We start from the raw sequence: 15,146 nt of genomic DNA on the forward strand, positions 1-15,146 counted from the left end.
ATTCTCTCATGCATCCGCTTTTATTATCATCATTCAAAATAACTTTGTTAGCAAATATTGTAGTCCTTGGAGAGCTTAAGTTTGAGTTGGATACATAGCTGAATAGATGGATTGATAAATAAATAAATTCTATAATGTGATCGTGTCAGTTGTCATTCAAAAAGGTGATATTAATTCCTGTCCTAATTGAGTGCAAAGGAGGGTATGGAAAGGGCTGTTGAGCTCGAGAGACACTGATCTAGGCATTATGTTCAAGAACGGCTCTTAAAACAGACAAGGAGTCAAGGGTTTCACTATAAATAGTGAAGGAACACTTAAGAAGCACTCCACCAGTGTTTGTGGAAACCGATATGAGCGAGTCCACACTTCGCACACACACACTTGCAGTTAAAAGAAAGTCCTATGATTGGAATGACATTTTGCTATAATACTAATAATATTTTCGTAGTTCAGTAATGGTCTGCTAACCAACTAGAACCTGATGGGACCCACAAAATGGGTTTGTGTCAGGTTTGTTTTTATTGTAATAAAAAATAGTATGGTAATAGTTAGTAAATTGTAATAGTTAGTGAGGTAATAGTTAAGTTTAGGTATTGGGTAGGATTAGGGATGTAGAATATGATCATTTAGAATATGTGCTTTTTTAAAGCTGAAGTAGGTAACTTTTGTAAAAATGTATTTGTGAAACCTGTCATTATGTCCTGACAGTAGAATATGAGACAGATAATCTGTGAAAAAATCAAGCTCCTCTGGCTCCTCCCAGTGATCCTATTGCCATTTGCAGAAATTCGACCGCTCCCGGTAAGAAACAACCAATCAGAGCTGCAGGGTCCGTAACTTTTTTTGTGTTCAAGATTTACAAAATGTATATAATAAGAGAGTACACCATGAATCCATTTTCCACACCGTTTTTTTAGCCTGTCCTGAATCACTAGGGTACATCTATAATAAGTGTTTATATTCGGAATATTTTACATTGCTTCGGGGTTACCGCGGCGGAGTAACCCGGTACCTTTGTGATTCTTCATAGACATAAACAGAGAGAAGTAGCTCCGGCTACAATATTCTTCCGCAAGACGCAAGCAGTTCTGTTTATTAACCGCTAGAGCGTCAAAAGTTACCGACTGCAGCTTTAAGTACTAATAAACAGCCAATACGTTAATAATAGGCAGGCTAATAAACTAGTTAACAGTTATTTTTTTTTATTTATATAGAATGTTTGTATATTTATTAAATATTTTTGTATTCCTTAATGAATGTATTTTTGATTGCATTATACAGCAGAGCACACTGCATGAAATCCTGTCTCCCTCAATGCAATGCACTTGTCCTAACTTTTCATTTTTACTGTGATAAATCTGGAGCCATCTACTGTAGTCATTTTCTTGAACTGACAAGTGTTTTTTTATTTTTATTTATTGTATTATTTTAAAGAGCTAAACTCTGACTTTTCTATAAAACATGCAGCATAATGGGGTCATGTGACAACAATGTAGTATATAACTACTGCTTTTAAAACATTTATTGTTATCATGCTATTGCTACTTCATCGTGCTGTGTAGAAAATATAAATCAAATAGAAAATAGGAAGCATTATGCTAGTGTTTGAGGCTCTGATGTTACATGGGTTCTGTTCATAGAGAATGTTTGCAGTGTATTGCAGATGCATTGCAGATCTTGCAGGAAGAGCTTGAAGCTTGTAGGCCTGCAGTAAATTATTCTGTTTATTCAATGAACCAGCTTTCCAACTGTTTATACACAAACAGTGCCTGTATGTTTCATGTGTAAATATGTATGTGCATGCATTGTAGAAAAGAGAAGAGAGGGCATGAAAGTAAGAGAGAAACAGAGCAGAGGGGGATACATTGATAGACGTGTAGATGAAACAATAGTGTTTGAACTCAGTGGCTGGACTCCGACTCTCCCCTCTCACAGTTTGCGACTTTCATCATGTGTGTTTGTGCTTGTTTTGTTGTCCAGTGTACCGAACGGTGACCCTCTCTCTCTGTTTTTCGCTTTCTTTTTCTTTCTCTCAGGTTCTCTCGTTGTTCGCAGTGATGTGTTTATTTCCTCCCTTATTTTTCTCCTACAGCCATACGCGCACACACACACACATACACACACACACACACACACACACACACACACAGATCTGACCTTCTGACCTTTCAACACAGTAGCAGTTCACATCATGATTGCATGTATCATATGTTGATGGCAAATGTGCCGCCCACATCAGGATGATTCACTGCTGACTGCTCTTATTAATGCAGGTGAACTGGGTGACCAGATATCATTTCCATTTCACACCTTATGTGCCACTGAAGACTGGAGTAATGGCTTCTGAAAATTACAAAAATCACATTTCAAAATATTAAAAAACACAAAAGGTTATTTTAAATTATAATAACATTTCACAATATAACTGTTTTTACTGTATTTTGACCAACCTCAAACTTTTGAACAATAGTGTGTATGACCAGACTTCAGTATGAGAAGGAAGCTATTTTATATATATTCTTCTGTTCTTGATATAAAGAACAGAAGAATTTCTTTATTTTCTCTCTCTTTTGTTTCTCTAACTATCTCGTATTCTTTAGTTCTGCATTGATCTAATTAATGTCAGATGGGCTCAAGGACTTCCTGATTATGCTCAGTCCTGTGGGGACATAACAAAAATAATTGAATCGCTGTGATAGACAGCTCACCGTAAGCTAAAGCACACACATATCTAATCACAATGGTTTTACTGCCTCTTTACCCCCATTCTGAGCACGCCCATACATACCCACTTCACCCCAATCTACCAATTTATGAGCCAGATTTATCCCTGTCTGGACAGCGGGCAATCTCCATTTGGGCCTTGCCAATAAGTGGGCGGAGGAGGGGGGTTGCGATCTCCGCTCATTTGAAATCACTCCAGAGAGTAAGGCCTTTAACAAGTGTGTGTGTGCTAGCATTACAAGCAGAGCAATCAATACCTAAGGTCATGGCATTAGCATTATACCATACTTGTGGGGCAAGAGCCAATCAGTACTATCATTTTCTAAGGCCACATCACACATTACTGAAATCACAAGGGGTTTTCATTGTTTCACATAAAAAAGGTTTTTGACTGTTTCTTAGTCATTCATAGTCAAACAGAGTTGTTTGCCAGGTGCTTACTTAGGTGCTTCTGCCTTTCAGAGATTTTATATATGGAGAGTATATATCAGTAGCAGCTCCTGACAGTAAATTTAGGTGGGGCAGATTCTGGGTGGTAGCACTATTATGAAAAACATTTTGTAAACTTTATATTCTAATCTCTAAACACATGCGGACAAAATTTTGACAGAGGTGTCCTTGCATTATCCTATGGGTTGCACACTAATTTTGATTGACAGGCTTGGATAATATGCATTAAATACTGTATTATATTTGCCTTAATATAGCATTTATCACCACCAAATGTTGATTTAGAATGTTACAAGTTGTGTAGCAACTCGGGTGAGAAAAGACGATCATATGTCTATTCTCAGAATGATAATAAAACAAACACAATATAACCATATAAAGGCTATTCATATGAGCAGAATTAAACTAAAGGATTTATACTTTGCTAATTTGATCCACTCCCCACATAGAAAAAAAAAACAGACATGCCAACTAGTTACTGACCTGATGCAGACACATAGCTTAAGCGGATTGATATTGTCTTCGTGGAGCCAGGTTTAGGCTTGCCGCGATAGACTGTGTTGACAGTGTTACCGGTTTTAAGCCTCAAAGCCTATTTATTTGAATTAAGTAAAAATAATAATTATAAATAATTTAGTTTAGAAGAGAGCATACACTATAATTAAAAGCTGAACGCAGCTACAGTGCTGCGTGCCAAAAGACAGTCACATCACAGATCAGCAGAACCACGTCATCTCTTCTCCCTGTGCTGCGTCTCATTAATCATGGGATGAGGACGGACAACTGATAGCCAACCTGAAAGCCGGCATCATATCTATTTTAGATGAGAAATATGAAGCTGTGCCAGAAGCAAGCCGGCAGCTTATGCGCAAGACAACATTCCTGGACCCATGCTACCGGGATGACTACTACCCGAATGTTGAAGGGACCAAGAAGATGATAGAGCAAGAAACAGTCATCCTCGGTAGGAAAGCGCAGTCAACACACCCCGCAAGAGAAGAGGGAGAACAAAATGAGGAGGAAGCCGACGTCGAGCCGCATCCCAAAGCAATTTATAGTGTTATTTTTTTTATTTTTCTAAATGTTTTTTTGTCTAAATGTTTCGAGAATAAAGTCGAAAACATTTACGAGAATAAAGTCTAAATATTACAAGAATACATTCTCACATATTTAGAATTTTCACAAAGAAAACAGTTTCATTTAATGAATTGTTTCACATAAATACAGTGATCTGATCATTAAAGAGCTTGAAAGACACATTATTAGGTCTATCAAAAGCACCAATCTTATTGCTATTGGGTGGCTGGCACACTACAAATAACGAATGCAATGGAAGATATGAAATATTATTTCCGTGCATACTGTCCCTGCGAGTATGACACATGGTATGATTTCAGCTAATGGTCCCACATATATTTATAGTGTATTTTAAAACCGTGTTAAATAAGAGAGCTACATTCTAATAAATGTCTATTTGACATCTGACAGGAAATGTCTTGTAGATGTATTGCAGATGAGCAAACACTCTAAAAAAAATACATCTTGTAATGTAAATGCAAACATCAAATAGACATCTCCAAGATGTACATGTGTGATTAGGGTGAGTGCTTTACTGTCAGGAGCTGGTACCACCTGTAGAACTCTGGTGCTGGTGTCATCAAACGTAAGTCTGGAGCCCTACAATGGTTCTTGAAGTCAGAAAAGTCATAAAATTGTTAGAAGAATGTTGTCTGTGGTATATTTTCACTGCAAAACAATAACAAAAATGCTGCAAATATCACCACAAATTTTGAGAAAAGCCACAGCAAAATCAGTTATTTTAGGCTGCACAAATTGGAAAAAAGCCTAGCAAAATCATGGAGGGACTGATAATTATATGAATATGAAAGTGAAAGTGACATTCAGCCAAGTATGGTGACCCATACTCAGAATTCGTGCTCTGCATTTAACCCATCTGAAGTGCACACACACACAACAGTGAACACACACAAACCGTGAACACACACCCGGAGCAGTGGGGTGTGTGCATCTTAATGCATCTTTCTTCCAACACATTGCATAGATCTAGGGTCAATTTAAAATTGTTGGTGATTATGTTTCGAGAGTGTGGTGTTGAATTTGTGACAGGATTGCAGGCTCAACAGGGCTCTTTCATTCAAGCAGTGAGGGTTAAGGTTGGGGGTGGGGCTAAATGAGGGGGTGGGGCTGACTGGGGCGGGGTGAATCTCTGGAGGTTACATGGCCCATCATCACTCTAAGAGCTTTTACAGGGATGAATAAATATTCAGATCCACAAACACATATGTATATCCCACAGGTCCTCATACATACAGTTCACACCTTTCCAGCTCGTCACATGACCTGGTATCCATGGTAACAGTAGACAAAGGCCTTCTGCTAATTACCAGTGTGAAAAACATGACCAATTACAGATGAGCCCAATACAATGAAAGAAACACAGACAACAGGTTTTACCCACAATCCCTTTCTTTTTACAGCTGAGCGCCAGTAAGTGAGAGTCACACACATGTCCCTGCTAAAAGGTTTTCTGTGTTTCAAAACCATCAGAAAATCTAGTAGAAGCTGTGATCAACGACGGTTGAAAGTAAAATCAAAACATTTCTTTTAAGACCATTTAAAAATCTTCAAAACTTTGGAATGGTAGTGAATAAAATAATATTCTTATTTGTTTCTATTTGTAAATAGTAAGACTAATTTGTGTTGCCTGGTATCATCAAACACATTGTGATGGAGATTTTGTCTGATCTCATAATGCGCTGCTGTGTAATGGTGCTGTGGACGGTAATAGTTGTATGTATTATTGATTACGACATATGCATAATCAATAGGTGGGTGGATTCCAGGCAGCGAAAAGGCAGGATGCCTTCCCAGTCAAAGCTGCATTGATGAGTTTGCCTGCTGATTGCTTGCAACAAGCTCTAGCTTAAGGAAAATCTGAAATGTATGCCTTCTGTGTATGCGGATAAATGTTAGCTATGCTTCGTCGCCTATGGAAAATTGAAAAAAGGAGAAACAATGCACGCTCAAAAGAAACAAGTGCCACTGTGGCTCCATCTCCCACACACACATGCTGGAATGCATGTACACACAAAGCAGCAAACACCTGCTCATTCGAATGCATGCACACACACACACACACACACTTATGTCAAAGCAATTGGCTGGGCGGTTGAAAGGCTGTTCTCCTGGTGGCGGTTGCTAATGGCTACAAGGTAACGGCGGGAGCCTAGTGACGGGTCGATAACAGCGATGTCAGTCCCACAAACACAGATGACATAAAATTGCTCTTTGGTAGGCTATGTCATTATTTCAGATGAAAGCATATGAGAAATTGAAAAAAGACAGATTTTTTTGAATGTTTTTTAGTAGAAAAATAAATGTTTGAAACTTTGTGCTTGTTGCTTTTTCAGAGAGATGCAGTACTATGTATAAGTATTTAAAAAAATGTAATATTTACGCACAATTTTATTGTATACAGCTTTTTTATTGTGTGCAACTGTTTATTCTAAACACTTTATTGTAATGTTATATTTGAATACAATAAGTGTGTGTATGTGTGTGTGTGTGTGTGTATATATATATATATATATAATACAGATTACATCATTCTATCTATGTACAGTATTTATAATTTGAAATTATTAATAATATTATATTTAATAATTTTATATAATAATGTAAGGTGAATCATGTAAAATTCTACTTTGCCATCACAGTAATAAATTACTCTTTAAAATATGTTATTTAAAAAAATTATGAAGTATATATTACATATTAATTTCAATAAATGGAAAGTTATCAAATATACAAATATTTTCTACAATTGTGTATATATAATTATGAAATAATATTAGTTATAAATTATTTTCAAAACAATTATATATATAAATAGTACAGTTATTATATGTGTGTGTGTGTGTGTGTGTGTGTGTGTGTGTGTTATTAAAACACTTTTAACAATAAATGAAAAATATAAATAATATTGCAATTATTAAAAATATATATATACATACCTACACACACAGAGATATATATGTGCATACATAAAATTTATACAAATTATATAATTATATCTATTTACAGTAGTTTATAATTTCGAAATTATCAATAATTTAATGTTTTATTTCTTGGTAATTGTTGCTTCTTTGCCACATTTGCAGTGTAATGTTACATTAGATTTGTACATTGAATGCGACAAAAAAAAATGTGCGTGCCTCTCTCTCTCTCTCTCTCTCTCGCTCTCTTCCACATACATATGGAGAGTCTTCAGAAAGCAGGGAGCAGCTGCTGTGTGTCTTGTACTGGTCTCAAGAGGGCCTGAGGAGGCAGAAATGCGAGACATCTCATTAACCGCTGTTTGAATGTGTCATTGAAGTGCCCTACAGAAGCGAGACAGCTTAAGACTGTCATCAGCAACAAAACTAAAATATTGAGCATGGTGCACTTTCCTGTTTTACAAATGACTATACAGAGGTTGCTTCAACATGTCTATACTACAATATAAAAGACAAATTAATATTATTACAAAACAACACATTTGATGTTGATAGACTGGGCAGGTGGAAGAGGGAAGTGACAAAAATGAAAATCAGAAGTCAGAATGTCATTGCTCCCATTAAAATCAGTGAAGCTGTCTAGATTGCATGTAGAATGGCATAAGGCCTTGTTTATGGTGATAGCAATGTAATTGTGTCATGTCATGATGTTCACTTGTAGTGTAGATTAACTGAAACAGGTGTGTTGACATGGCCGTACTTGTTGTTGTGCATTGTTATAACTTGCTTTAATATAAATCATTTTGTAAATATTTATATTAATTATTTTGCTAGTAAGAAAGATTATCCTACAGATGGACTGGATTAATCAAATTTGATGATTTGTAGCTTTTAGTCCATATCAGAGTAGTCTTTCTGTTCCCGGAAAATAGACCAAACATATTGATCACTGACTCTAAATTCCTTTCAGAGGCATAAGAGGTAGGATATCCGCTAAAAATCTGGATCCAATTCTGGAGGCACTGTATCCGGCTCCAAGCATTATCAGAGTCCTCTGTATCTTGAGATCCTGTCAAAATGCTTCCATCCGGCTCTTGTTCTTCCTTGGCAGCTATAATAGAGCTGTATGGGCACCTGTGTGTGTAATGGGTCTGAAAGAGCAGTGGAATGTTTCCATAAACTGGTTACTGTCTTTGCAAAGATATTTAAGGGAGGAGGTGATAATGAGTAGTGTTATTCAGGTTTGAAGAGGAAAGAGAGTGAGAGAATAGAGAGCAGTAATGGGTCACATGATTTAAACCACCCACTCATGTTCGCTCTGCCTAAAGCATTTAAATCAGCTCATTATTCATTAGAGTAATAGTAATCTTATTAAGGTAATAGCTGTGCCTTAATTGGTTGTTAAACTTAAGATGGAGATTATATGTTAGTACTTTGTATATGGCTGTTAAACATATGAACTCTCATAGTGTTATTTTAATCAGGGTGAAAAGAGACTTACATTGCGTAGTAAATAACAAAATGTAAAAATAATATTAAATATGCTCCATTTTCTGTCCAAATGCAACCTGCTTGGACAAGAAGGGCCGCATTGTGTTTGTATTGTAATATAAAACTGAAATCAGATGTAGAAGATTTTTTTAAATTATGTTTTTATTTAGCAAGGATGCATTAAATTGATCAAAAGTGACAGTAAAGACATTTAAAATGGCAACAAAGATTATATTTCAAATAAATGCTGTTCTTTTTTAACTTTCTAGTCATCAGTGAATAAAAAAAAAAACTGCATGACATTTTCCACAAAAATATCAAGTTCAACATTTCAACATTGATAACAATAAGAAATGTTTCTTGAGCACCAAATCAGTAGGCCTATGTTAGTTATTTCTTGTGGATCATGTGAAAAGCTAGAGTATTCTCACTTTACAATCACAGAAATATGTTTTAAAACATAAAACAATAATGATATTTCACAATATTACTGTTTTTACTGTATCAAAAAATGCAGCCTGGGTGACCATATACTTTAAAAAACATACTGACCCCAAAGTTTTAAGCTGTAGCTAGTTAATAAAAACTTTTTAGAGCTCTGTTCTCTGACATTTAGCGGAGATGAGATGCAGCACTTGTGCAGAGAGGTGTTAAAATATGCACCCCTGCTAATTCAGAGGACAGAGCTCACTGCTGGGGACGAGATTAATAAGCCTTTTGTTTCATAAGCCTCTTGGCCTGCAGACATGCTGCCTGAAGATAATTGAAAGCTCCGTTCTGCCATTCTCAGAGGTGACATTACCTCTGTAGCGTCACAGTGGAACCCTGCCTTTGTAACAAACTTTACATTTGAAAAACACCAGGTGAAATAAGTTTCGTGCTTACTCCATTTTGGTTCAGGTCTCTGCTGTGAATGCTTGCTGAGGTAGACAATGTTTTCATGTCATGATTAATTCAAGAAACGGCTTACACTTTAAAGAGGACTAAATATAGATGTGCTGCACAACCTAAAAGTATTGTACTGTGTATTTAAAATTAATATTTTGCACAAGCTTAGATTTTAATTTAAAGTGATGAAAAAAAGGACATACTGTGGTTTAGATTTGGGTTTTGATGGTCATTGAGTTTCATACTAAAGTCTTTTTTTCTATATAATTTACTATTCAGTGTTATACAAAATCAGATATTTATTATTATGTAATTTTAAATTGTATTTTAATGTTTTATTAGAAATGTTCCCAGGCAGTTTTACTTATTCATATGTAGTTCATACATTGGATTATTAGTATACCTCTATATTGAATAAATTTGCCAGACAGACATTTCCTCTTATTGTGAACCTAAACTCGTGGCATTTAAAATAAGTATCTGAGTTAAACAAAGGAGACAAATCTTCAGTGGAGGTTTTATCAGTGACCTTTCTAGCTTCCTGAGAGTCAGAGAGAGAGAGAAATCTTCACAGGGCTGTGATGGAGCTGTTTTTAAGGCAGAGCTTGTAGACGTCTGGCCTGTGTCTGACTGTGAGCTGGACTGATAACTCTTCACAGCTGAGATGCTCAGCGGGGTCGGCACACTGCCAGTCTCAGCGTCAGCTTTGCATTCCCACATCAGCTGAAGACAGAGATATTTTAAGACCGATCTCAGAATAAAACAGATCTCTGGCTGAGTCTCTGAATATTTTTTGTGTGTGTTATGAGGGATTTTGTGGAGATAAGCAGTCACTCCTTGTTTAGAGATGCATTTGTGGTTATACTAAGTGCTGTTCTCATATTAAATGTTTCCTATTATTCCCTCTCAGATTCTCTCTTAAAGTGTCCTTAAATCTGTTCAGTTAGTAAGAATAAGGTCTCCAGTCTTTAATGTTTCCAGATTAATTCTAATGCAATGTTTCCACCCCAGGAACCTCTAAAACAATAACTGGAGAACATCCTGTCTGTAATGTTCTCTTAACAGACTCCAGACGGTAGAGTCGCCCAAATCACCCAAATTATGTTTGCTTGTTTACAAGCGTTTACTGTGAAGTCACATTCTTGGTGAGTGGAATGACTCTGTGTTGATCTGTCAGTATGAAGACATGGAGCAGATCTTCCCATCTGATATCCTGAGAATAACAGTCGGGAGGATGAAAACAAAGTTTACATTGAAATAGTTGTGCACTTTGAAGCTTATTATTTTGAGGGCTCCTGTGATGCAGTTTGAAAGATTTAGGTCAAACTGTGGAATCACGAATGCCTTCTTAATTGTAGCTTTTCTCCCAGTGCTTTGAGAATGAATTGGAATGTCTCATTATAGAAGTTTAAAAGTAGATTGTTCTAAATAAACAGTTTAAAATAGTTTTTTGGGATTGTTCTGCAGTTGGAACACAATTTCAGAACCATGGACAGCTCATGTATTTTATAATGAGTGCTTTCAAATGAAGCCAGGAAAATATGTTTGTTAAATTCACTAGCCATTCCTGAACTCAGAAATGTTGAATTAAATCAATGATTTTTCCAAGGGGTAATATTAACACTCACCAAGAACAAAGAAGTTTCATTTTTGTCTCTTTTTTTTCTTTCTTTCTTTTCCCCCTTTATTGTTGAATTCTGATTTAACTAACATTTGAAATGTTAAAATATTTTCAACCTTGGATTCACCAATTAATTTTTTTAAACAGTGGAACTCCCTTCTTTTTCAATGTAGCTTTTTGTTAAGACATATCATTTGTCTTTTTGTCCAAGTTTTTTTTTTATTTTATTTTATTTTATATATATATATATATATATATATATATATATTTTTTTTTTTTTTTTGAGAGAGAGAGATTTCTTGAAAATATGCACTACTATTATAAAACCATAATGGTTTTAAATACTACTTTTTGAATATAATGCCCACTGAACTGCTGGGCGGTGAAACAAAAAGATATAACAATATAATTTTCCTTGATTAAAATTTAAATAATAGTAATGTGATAAAACAATTACAATAATTGTCACAATATAATTTTCCTCAGTTAAAATTAAAACACAAGTTTGATAAATGTTTGATTTGATGCTTATGCATTATGTAGTCTCATGCAGCCAGACCTTCAGACTGACAGCAGAAGGTCTGGGAACTTTGGCCACTTTGAATGGCCAAGACATGACCCCATAGGCCACATGACTGACAGGTAAAGCAACCAGTCCCGTTTTTTATTTTGTGTTGTGATTAATTTACATTTTTAATAATGAATTGTTGATTATAACGCAGTTTAAATTGTAACTATTTGATTTTTATGATAAATGTATTTAGTTAATTTACAGTACACACACATATATATATATATATATATATATATATATATATATATATATATATATATATATATATATATATATATAGTATGAAAACCACCCAAATCTTATACTTGGGCTAAATCTAGAAGTGAACAGGAACTAGCAGATACTTGCTAAAAGTATCTTGTCAGAATGACATGTTGAGCTGAATATTTCATTGTGTCATTTTTGTGAACCAACTCAGTGGCAGCGTCATGTCTCTGACCTGCTCGGATTTCATTCCTCACCATCCTTTTCACATCCCATCTGTGTCATCCACCCCGCTTCCTAATGCATTTGCCCGGTCTGGATGCTGCCGGGAATCCCTCCCCACCCCTCCCCCTACCCTACAGAAACCAAGATTTACACTCTCAATGTGCTGAACAGCTCTTTGATGAATGAGTCTAGACTGAGACCTCTGAGAGCTTCTCCCTCATGCTTACTTTGCTTTTATACAGGACACATTATTTACACGAACACTTAATGTGCATTGCTAATCATCTCCAGAATATAGAAGCTTCCTGATTGGTTGAGCTAATTGTGGCTTGAGGCACAAGAGCGCTGATGGAGAGACTGGGGCAGCTTTGAGGGTTTTCCTTCACCTCATAGAATCTGGTTGAACTTAGCAAGGGGGCAGGGGGGCGAACGGATGGATGGAAGAGGCTTTTATGTGCTGCGTTTCATGTTTTCACTTTGTGTTTCTTTCCCAGCATGCATCATTCCTGCTTAATGGGTTCTGCCGCTCCTGCAATCCCACCCACACACTTCAGCCTTTTAATAGAGCGTGCCAGCGAGAGCGAATAATCACCCTCTCTTACTTACTCAGGATGACGGGTCCTCGTAAAAACCTCCAACAACAGAGCATTTTCTGTGCCTCTTTATTGCCGCCAGGCGAACAGTTTAATTCAACTGCGATGATTGAGATCTTTGTGTAGATGGGAGATTAGGGACTCGCACCCATGTTTTCAACAGTGCGATAATCCAAACAGCAAGACGAGGGTGATAAACCACATTGAGGCGGTTAAATGGATTGTAAAATGAGAGGTCATACAGCTGTCGTTCGAGGAATCCCTGCTTGCCAAGCAATGCTCTCTGCTGTAAAACATGCTCAATTGAAATTGCCAGTCCTGCATTTTAATCCTGGTGGGAAAGAATTGGGAAAGAAAAAAAATGTTTAGCTGTTTATTCTGAAAGAATAGACAGATGAATCCTCTTCCTGCAGGGCTTTTTTGGGTAAAACAATGCACAGTTTGATCCCTTGATCCATGGGCACAGTTCGGTCTGGTAAATCTAGGCACCCAGAGGGAAAATGTTATATTCATGTGAGCCTGCCAGGATAGAGTATGATAGAGAGAGAAATAACCCCAGAAAAGAAAAGAAGTGTCCGTTGCTTTATGGGATTTATGTGCAGGATTGAACAGATAGCAAAGCTCCTTAGTCAGGAAAAGTGTGCTGTGTCAGGGTTCTGTGCTTCACTTTCTAAATTAAAGCATAAACTTAGTTGGGTACAAATACGATACAGTATCAGTTTGAGATTTAACCCTTTAATGACTGACATATGAAATAAGTGGCCAGAATATATATTTTTTAAAGTTTAGTTGACCTTTAGATAAATGTCTAAAAGACATTTTGAGTATCTTGTCTGAAACATCAGGATTATGTTTTTGATTTTTAGTATTTTTAGTATTATTTAAGAGAATATAGACTCTTACTCAAGAAGGAAAAAAAACTTTTATTTAGTATGCATTTTGGTGCAGTTGCTGTTATTTATATGGTAAGATGTCATTCTGATAGCTTGTAATGTAAATCGAGATCTTTATAACCATATAACAGACCACAAGCGTAAAATGCACATAAATATCATAATTTATTGATTAAAGATCTGGGGTTAATATTGGTGAGGACAAAACATAATGCAGTGCAATACATGAATGATTGAGGTATGTTAAAATAACCGTTCCAAAAGCCAGATTTTTTGTGTTTGAACATTTTTCTTAACAATGCTGTATATTCAAGTACATGCAAGTGGTTATCTTGAAATATTACTAACAATATAAAAGTTATTTGTGTATAAAAGGTTTCAGCTAAATTTTTATCATACTTTAGAGGCCTTTGAAATTTGTGTATCAAAATTCACAATTATTCAAAATAATTTGTCAAGGGCTGACATCCATCAACAAACTGAATGATATTAAAGGGATAGTTCACTCCCCCAAAAACATCACCCTCATGTCGTTTCAAACCCGTAAGACCTGCATGTTTCTGCATGTTTTTTGATCTGGTCTCTTGCTCCTCTCTTAAGTGAATCTCTTGCTGAAGTCATGTTCCTTTTTGTCTGGGTCATGACACAGCCATAAAGCCATTGTAAGGCTAACGAGGGCTCTCGCGTTGAACAGCAGGAAGACATCACCACTTAAGACATCACACAGAGCTTCCTCTGTTACCTTGACAACCCAGACCTAATGAGTAGACATGCTTTTCTTGTAACAAGCTGTGCTATTTGTTTCAATTTTCTTGCCAAGGTGACATGAAATTGTATTTATGACTTATTTAGTGTATGTAACTAGATGTATTTGTAGCAGTCAGTGGGAAATTGATGTTTATCCATATGGATTTGACTGAATTGTTGATTTTATGTGATATTATTTATCCCACACGATATTATATAACGTGATATTATTTATTATTAACCTTGGTATCATCAGAAGAAAAGACAGGTAGATGAGTAACATGCATTAAAATGATTTCATGTAGTTTTTAAGGCTAAACAATGAATCAGACATCGATTTATCATGAACACTGGTTATATGGTGAACTTGCATGTTGTGTTGTAATTGTATGTAGGTTGAATGTGTCATTTAGGGGAACTCTTCACTATACATCACACAGAGATGGAAGGGGTCAGAGGTCTTCCTGGGTCATTATGTCTCTCTCTTTGTTGTCAACGTGTGTAGATTCTTCAAAAGTAATACCATATGCTCTTAAAAAAGAACCTTTGGAAAAGTATTGCACATATTAATAAATTGTTTGAGCTCCATTTGTTAATGTTAAGTTGGAAAATATGGTTTTGTTTGCAAAATATAAATTGTAAACTAGTGATATTTTAAATTTAGTCTTCTTATTGAAATAAAATTAACTGTGTATTATATTTTCCAGTGTTTGTGTTTTA

At 35.8% G+C, this 15,146-nt stretch overlaps 1 protein-coding gene across 1 annotated transcript in view; it reads left to right on the forward strand.

The window, feature by feature from the left end:
• xpr1a (xenotropic and polytropic retrovirus receptor 1a) overlaps window positions 1-15,146 on the forward strand; it is a 77,633-nt gene that overhangs the window by 29,882 nt on the left and 32,605 nt on the right. The window lies entirely within an intron of this gene.

This window comes from Carassius carassius, chromosome 21 (assembly GCF_963082965.1).
Source record: "Carassius carassius chromosome 21, fCarCar2.1, whole genome shotgun sequence".
Taxonomy (NCBI): domain Eukaryota; kingdom Metazoa; phylum Chordata; class Actinopteri; order Cypriniformes; family Cyprinidae; genus Carassius; species Carassius carassius.